This window comes from Pieris napi, chromosome 3 (genome assembly GCF_905475465.1).
Source record: "Pieris napi chromosome 3, ilPieNapi1.2, whole genome shotgun sequence".
Lineage (NCBI taxonomy): Eukaryota > Metazoa > Arthropoda > Insecta > Lepidoptera > Pieridae > Pieris > Pieris napi.
Window position 1 is genome coordinate 4,722,738 of NC_062236.1, and position 9,452 is coordinate 4,732,189.

Below are 9,452 nucleotides of genomic sequence, written 5' to 3' on the forward strand. Positions count from 1 at the left end.
ACCCAGCATGTTGCAACCTTAAACCCGTAACCGCTGGGTCCTCCTGTTCCTTATGCATATTTATGATATGTTGCAACATTCATTCCACAACTGAGCGTTTCTTGAGGCAGTTTTTGCCGCGCACCATCACTATGTGGAACAACTGCTGCTCACTGAAGTATTTCAACCCAATTCAACTTAGGGTCCTTCAAGAAAAGAGCGTACCAAATCTCTCTGGCAATCTGAATGTCTATGGGCGGCGGTATCACTAAACATCAAGTGAGCTCCCTGCCCGTTTGATTCCTGTTATATAAAAAAAAATAAGCGACAGTAGTGTTAGGCATCCGTGCGAAACAGAAGCGAATCTGAAGACTTTCTACGTTTTTACGTTTATTTTAAATTAAAATTGCATACAAATTGCAATAAGAAAAGGATTATGCAACAATTCACGATTCGTTGCATTGCATTTGTCGTATGGTCAAAGGTTATAAATAATATCAAATTTCTTCCGCATCAGGTGAAGGACCTCAAGATCGAACACGCATGATAAAATAAAAACATTGCTTTCCATTAGGTTTGAATGTAAAATGTCAATATATTTTCGTTTAGAACTGACTTATTTTTTTTTTAAATATACAAGTTTTAACATGCCAAACGACACCATGTGTAATAGATAAGTCTTCTATCCATTTGTCTTACATTAAAAGAAACCGGAGTTTTATTGTTTTGATATTGGAATTTTACTATTTTTTGACGTACTCGCCAGCATAGAGACACATTCATAGTATTATGAAAGACAATTTTAATTTCATAGTCTATAATACAACTCCGATTTTTACACAAATTAAAAGAAATACATACATAGATAATTAACTTTTGCCGTGTTATTCGTATTGGTGCGAGGTAGACAAACTTAGATTGATTAAATTGCCTACTTGTAAAATTAACACATAGGGTTCATTCACACCTGTCACCTCTAAGGTTTTGTAGTATTTTCACATATACTTATAAAAAAGCGTTAATTGCTACCATGAGATTGTAAAGCCACGTACCAATAACAAAAGCCACGTGCAATTTTCAGTTAAGGCTTTTTTTAAGGGCATCATAATCGCCGTCGTTTTGGAGTCGAACGAAAATAGTGTTTTATTTTTTTTTTAAAAATTAAGTATCATTAACAAAGTGACATATTTTATATTACATTAAATTCAATATGGAATGTATTTGGCCGTGGTGCTAATTGTGACAAAAGGGTGACAAATATGACGTGGCAAAAGAAAGACTCATGGAAACTTACAATCGATATGTTTATATGATACTGAAATATAAATTTTATACAATCCAATTAGCATAGACCTACTAACGGTTAAATCCGTTTGATTTATGATTTTTTTACTATATCAAACTTTTAATTTTTCTATTTTGTGTAGAATTACTTCAGTCTATGTTTTTATTATTTCAATTTGTATAGGTCCGCTATGGATAATATTACGTATTAAATAACTTTAAAACATAATTTCAGGTTTGATATATATCGACATATTTACGCGTTTTAGTATAATAATGATTATAATTATTTTCTGAATCATTATTACAGGTACGCGAATATTTGGTGTTTACATTTTAAAATATAAACAAATCACAAAAAATAGTAAAAAACAATATTCATCGCAAAAAAATAATTCTCAGATTTCTACAATTTGTTTCCGTTAAACAAGAAAACATCGCAATCGCACTTGTCAAACATTAACACATTTTTATGCTATGTTTTTATCGACCTGCGAAATGTTACATCTTTCATATGACGTTACTATGTTGCTGTAGGTAATCGGTAGTTAAAGTGCGTCAATCAAGAAAAAAATATTCGCAGAAGATGAAACTGACTGTTATTTCACATCAAGTGTACTACACATTGACGCAAATGTCAAATCTCTGTCTATAGAGTTAATTAGATGTACTGTGTATTATCAGTTAAGTTAATATTTTTGTGTTTTTTCGCTTTTTTGCAGGTTCTGCAGTTTCTTACAATTTCCTTGTACAAAACCTGGTGATTTAAAAGTGCGCCCTTGATATGGAAACTGGTAGTAAATGTAAATTTTGATCTTAATTCTTCTTTAAAAGCATCGTTCGTAAGTGTAACTGTACACTGTATTCTGATTAAATACATTTTGTTTTTACTTAATATTTTTAATTAAATTACTTATTAATAAAGTTTCTAATTACGAGTTCATTATTTAAAACGTTGCGTAGTAATGTAAGTAATGTTAAAATAAACATGTCACGAACATTCACGAAAAATTAAGAATCGTAGAATTATCTTAACTTTTATTTTCTATTAAATCTATCAACAAAAATGTTTTGCAAGTTATCTAAATAAAGAAAAACAATATTATATTTCCAAAACCACATTTGAATGATACTTGAAAATTGTCACACAAATATGACGTCAACAAGACAACATCACACCCTATTTCTTAGTAAAAATGTGATAAAGCTCATAAAATGATGTAAGTGTCGCAGCCAACTAGCTTAATTGAATCTAGAACTGGATTTTTAATGACATTAAAAATAATAAGATCAAAATGAAAACCATACACTAATATAAGAAATAACGATTTTATGGTGCATAATCGGAAACGGAAACACATTCTTGAGTTCCGTTTTTTTCGTCAAACAGCTTTTCGTATCTTATTGCCAAGGTAACTTTGCCTTCGAAATTGTCAGGGCTTAACTAATTAATTTTTTTATAAGATCGTCATCCAACACGGTTTAAAGTTTTACTCTCGCTAAAATAGAAATAATATTAAAAAATATTATCTAATTATTATGCTAGGAGATTTCCGTTTCACTAGCTTTTTATGTAATTTTTTTAAGCTTAAAATAAACCTGGAGCAACATTTAAACGATAGAGATTTTAATATAAAAACAGAACTTAATAACAATAGGTAAATGTTAAACTATGGTTGAAAATGTTAAACAAAAACAAAATCATTATAAAATAACACCTAGGAATTATTCAAAATATTGAATATTAATTATAAAGCCATAAATTATGGCCACATAATAAATTTTATTTCCTTTTCCATATCGCTAAACAGTGTCAAACATTAAAGCGCCGAATTAATGATAAATCACTACATGATTCAGTCTCATTGAGATGGACATCCGACATATTGAACTTTTGACCAAATTATGGCCTTCACTTTTGCTCTACTGTCACCGTTATCATTGACATTTATTTAAATTTACTAACTGGCAGGTAATCGAGCGGCTGCTTTAAATAAAAACACTAAATTACTTAGCTATATAATTTATTGGTGCATTAGGTTATAATTCTTCCAAGATTAATTTAAATGATGTATCTTAATCGTAATCCTATTTCTTAACCTTGATTGAGAATTTATATTCAAAGCCGTACTCAGAATCGTTAAATTAATGGTAGATTAAATATATAACTAAAAAACGCTGCAAACTAGGTTACGAAACCTTTTTAAGCTTCCTTTATGGATTCATAATAATAATTTACCTTACACATTTGTTCAATTAGTTTTCTGTAATACACCAACACAGGAACACTTGTTTTTTTATTAACACTTTTTATATCCTAAGCTATATATCTATAGAAGTAGCAATGTTTTATTTTTTAAGCGGTGACGATTAATAAACGTTTTAGATAAAACCGTTTCAGGGTCACGAGGTAAATTTTAATGAACTACATATTTAAATTTATTGCAGTAATTGTTATTTGGAACAGTGATGGTGACCAGCTGACCGACTAAGTATACAGTAGGTCAAAATTATCTGTTATTAGGGTCCTTTTCTATTCGTTCCACTATTTAGATGCACAGATTAAGCATGAATCTTTAATGTTAAAAGAAAGTTGACTATGTCCTTATTAATAAATACAATAAATAAACCTCAATATAAATTATGAGGCTCTAGGATAGAAGCTTCGGATCCGGCGTTAACGCGGCAGGCCACAGGTACGATGGCTGGATGAGTTGAGTCCCTCCAAGCCAAGGGAATCACGAACTGAAAGCAATACAAGATCGGATGAAGGTTTGGGCTCGATCAAGCCAAGGCCCGGTGGGCTTTAGCTTCTATACGATGAATGTAAATTAACGTTATGTACTAAATAAAATTCTAACTAAAAAAGTCAAAAATCATTTAATCATATACGCATAGGTAACACAATGTACACTTATGAACGTTAAAAAAAGAAATGTATATGAAATGCTTCTAACTTTACATTTAGTGCCAGTTCTCAAATCAAGGGCGTAGAACGGAGGAGAAGAACTGGCAATAAACTCTCCGCCACTCTTTTTAATCGCCATGTTTTTTTTTACACAACGTTTGTAAAGCTGCAACCATTACACCATGTTCCACATTACATCTTTAGTAATTAATAATAAGATTAATTAAAAACAAAGACTTGTCCACTATCACTCTGACTTAAGAGAAGTGGCGCTACAACACTTGGTCTTGGTTAAAGATGATAGATGATCAGTCTTCTACGCCTGACACACGGCGACGATTTTTGGGTCTGAGGCATGCTAGCTATCGTGAGGGACGATTTCCTTCAGCGTATAGGCGAGTGTTACAGTCGCATATACAATGCTAAATATATCTAGAAGAGTCCATTGGTGTACCGTAATTCCTCCTCAGTATTGAGAGGCGCACGCTGAAGCCACTATACAACAAGTTTTATTTAACTTGCGTGTTTATATTAAAGTTGGATGTAAGGTTATGTTTTAATTTTTTGTCCAGCCTATATAAATCGACCCTAAACCTAGATAGTTTTGGCATTTTAAAACAAATTATTCATAGTCGTATGAAAAGTTATGAGCAACATAACTTTACCCAGAAACGTTTACGTAAATCGTGTATATTATTATGAAATATTAATTTACAAGACTACAGTTTTAATATAGTAAAAAAGTAGTTGCTACGCAAATCATGTTTAAAAAAAATAGCTGGTCAATATTAATATTTTTTACTTAATGTAAAAATAATATCTCACCAGTGGGTCTAATCAGGTTTTTAAACTATTATATCATGTAAGGTTCATATCATCAAAATCATAAAATGTATATAACTTTATTTTATTATGTTAATTAATAATACTTTGGAAACTCTCATAAATGTTAAGTTAACGACCGACATGCGGCAAGGGCTGGCACAATTTAACTATTGTAGGATACCAATTTAATCCTTAAAATATCACACGTATACTATTAAAATTTCATTAAGTAAAATAAAGTATGTAGACTTGTAAAAAGTTTATGCACTAAACTAAAGACGCCTGTGTAAGACGTCTTTTCAACTGAAAAATCTTATAGCGTCCGTCGTGGTATCGCAAAACATTCTTCATATGTATTTCTATAAATAACAAATCTATAAACTTACAACATAGAGCGCAGTCTCTTTATTTATCCTTCTTGTATAGGTAACCTATTGTAGTGGGTGAAAGATATTTCACAGACTTATAAAAACGAAGTTTCAAGGCGGACGAATCTAACATATGTTCATACATAGCTCCTTCGTCCGTGGACTTATCTGTATGATCGAGTTGTCAAATTATTATTTAATATTTAGTAGTGCAACTGTCCGGGCGTAATGCGTTTTTTTTAAATAAATTTACATGACATAATTTGTAAAAATGTACCATTCAAGAAATGTTTGTTGGGGCAGACGTGACAATTTTAGCTACAGATATATGTATGTAGTTTTGAAGAGACATGCTAAATTATTTCGGACTCTAGTAATATATTGCTAAAAACATGTTTTTGAAGTTATACTTCTTTAGGCGCGTTATGAAAAATTTATGAGAGTGAAATTTAACGATGCGCGCGCTCCGTGACACAAAATTAACAGAATGAAGTTGCCCACGGAACATGCTACGGCATTGGACATAATTTAAAAACAACATTCGAATAATAATAGAATTTATGTTACACTTAATGTAAGAGAATAATGATTTTATATATATTTATTTAATATTTCAAATGTAAACTGAACTTTATTGACTATAATGATTCCTTTTCCAGTCTTTGATTATTTAATTGTAATTAATTATTTGCATGCAATCAAAAACTATTTTTAACAATGCCAAAGAAGTACAACTTCTTACGCGCGTACATAAGTACACGCACCCTTTTTTTAACTTATCCAATATAGACAAATTGAGCAAAGATCATACGAGATTAAGTTACATAACTCCTCTCTCCTTAAGAAAGAGGCGCTTTAAAGATGCTTTTGTGTGGATCTCCGTTGGCCTCGCATGTGATACTGGATGTTTCTAGTAATAAAGTGTAGGGATGGCTCCAACACAATGATTACTAGGACGAATGATAGCTCTCTTTAGTTGTGGGGTTTCATTTTGTAACCTAATATGAGCACTTTGCGTTCACATGTACGAAAGTTTCTATAGAAATTCAGTAATACAGCATTCACAAGGTACAGCCCTAAATCGATGTTAAATAGAAAAAGTTGAAGGTCAAATTAAAAATTGTAATTATTGCGTAAATAAATTAATATAATTTGTTAAGTCGTTTAATGTTACCATGGCCTTTCCTCGCTACTTGTCACTGTTATAGGTTATATCAATATTAAAGTGTATTTATTGTTTCCTCGCGTTTTGTTTCCTGTTACTAATTAAAATAATTTCGACCAATCTTCCAAACGTAGTTCTACAAGTGTAGAAGTTATGCTTAAATTGATTATTTTGACAAAGTGCTGTAACTTTTCTTTCTTTGGAGGGAAAAACCCAAACTTCTACCATTCATACATAAACAACTTTATGTTTATAGTAAAAAGTGTAAAAGTTTCGGGGAAAAGAACCAATTAAATAGACGCTAAGTTGTTAAACAGTGATTTCAAAGAACTATTTCAAAATTGTTACTTTTCTATACAAATTTCAAAGAAATCGAAATTTATACTTTAGTCTAGTCGACAAGTTGAAAATGGAACAAAATAGAGATACTACTCTTAAAATTATGTGCGATAGCTCATTGGAACCGGAATGACGCCTAGAAAAATGTGCTAAAAGCGTGTATTAGCACATAAAAAATTGCAAAAGTTATAGACAATTAAAGATGAAAAAAAAATGGCATTTAGTTTTTTGCCAATATTTAACAAACTATTAATATTTAAGAAATTTCAAATAAAGATTCTGAAAGAAGAGGAAATTTCCAATAAAAAACTCCTGACTCCCAGAACTCTATCTCCATTATTTATAATGTTAATTTAACGCTGAAAATAGGTCTGCGGGTGACATTTTTAGGATTCGCGCGTGGCGTCAAAAGCGACTACGGCACATTAATTAATTTATTTAAGGTATTGAATATTTTTTTTTAAATTTGAAAAAATTATGGTGTGTTTTGAACACTATAATTAATTTATTCCCGGTGAAAATTTTACTTAAAGTTAATTTTTCAACAAGTTAAATAATTGTTAACAAACGAAATTTTCTCGAACGACTGTCTTAATTGTAAGTGAAAAAAAATGTTTAAATAATGGTCGTAAAAATATTTCGCTTCGTAGAGCCTTTCTTACATACATACTTAACAAGATCGTGCCATAAAAGTTAAAAAAATATTTATACTTTGTTTATAACATTTTTTTTACTTAAACAAAAACTTAAAAATCCATGTAATGTTGTTAAAAAAAATTTTTTTTTTCTAAATAATCATATAATCGTTTTTTTATTTATACAAGATATTTATTGATTTGCAAAAAAACAAATTCCCGCCATTTGTTGATCATTTTTTTTTTAACAAATTGAATAAATCAATATTTTTAAAAAAAATTTTAACACAACTTTATTACATTAAAAATTTTATGATTTTTAAAAAAAAATTTTTTCCTTAATAACAATTTTTAATTGTTTATAATCGTTTTTTTTTTAATTTTGTATTGTTTAAATAATTAGTAAAAAAAATTTTTTTTTCTACAAGTCATAATTGACAGTCCTCTATAAAGTAACAGAAAAAAAAAAATATTTAATTAACAATTCTATTGTTTATTAACTTACCAAATTGTTATAAACAAATATTCAACTTTTTTTTATTTTTTTTCTAAAACTTCTAAAATTAACAAAAACAACCATATATAACAAAGTATAGAAAAAATTTTTTTGTAAATTTTTTGATTATCATGAATATTACTTTTATTTAAAATTAAAAAAAATTTTTTCTATACTTTGTTATATATGGTTGTTTTTGTTAATTATAAATAAAAAAACGATTATATGATGATTTAGAAAAAAAAAATTTTTTTTAACAACATTACATGGATTTTTAAGTTTTTGTTTAAGTAAAAAAAATGTTATAAACAAAGTATAAATATTTTTTTAACTTTTATGGCACGATCTTGTTAAGTATGTATGTAAGAAAGGCTCTACGAAGCGAAATATTTTTACGACCATTATTTAAACATTTTTTTTCACTTACAATTAAGACGGTCGTTCGAGAAAATTTCGTTTGTTAACAATTATTTAACTTGTTGAAAAATTAACTTTAAGTAAAATTTTCAACGGGAATAAATGAATTATAGTGTTCAGAACACACCATAATTTTTTCAAATTTAAAAAAAAATATTCAATACCTTAAATAAATTAATTAATGTGCCGTAGTCGCTTTTGACGCCACGCGCGAATCCTAAAAATGTCACCCGCAGACCTATTTTCAGCGTTAAATTAACATTATAAATAATGGAGATAGAGTTCTGGGAGTCAGGAGTTTTTTATTGGAAATTTCCTCTTCTTTCAGAATCTTTATTTGAAATTTCTTAAATATTAATAGTTTGTTAAATATTGGCAAAAAACTAAATGCCATTTTTTTTTCATCTTTAATTGTCTATAACTTTTGCAATTTTTTATGTGCTAATACACGCTTTTAGCACATTTTTCTAGGCGTCATTCCGGTTCCAATGAGCTATCGCACATAATTTTAAGAGTAGTATCTCTATTTTGTTCCATTTTCAACTTGTCGACTAGACTACTTCACTATTTTCCACTAAATTTATAAAATCATTTTTGTATTACCTCAACAGGAAAAGCGCTGTATTTGTTTTGGTTTTGCTAAGTACATCAACACAACACCTTTTTGGGAAGACCACATACGCATTAAATGCAATAACACGGATTAACAAATATTTTCAAGCCAATATTTTTATGGACTTCCATATAAGATTAGCAAACATACCATAAAATTGTTGTATAATGAAGACGTATTTCAAATTTGGTATAAGCACTTTGTATATCGTCATAAACTTAAAAGCTTACAAGGTTAATCAATTTACGAGTAGGTTGCTATTATAAAATGCAGCTTTTTGAGCGCAAAAAGAAGTTAGCCTCCAGTGCACCGACTTTATAAACTTTAGTTGCAGATTTAACAACTGCTTAAGATGTAAATGCTTTAATACTTATGTTTCTAACACTATTTTTCAGAATATATGTTATAGATGTTAATACTCGG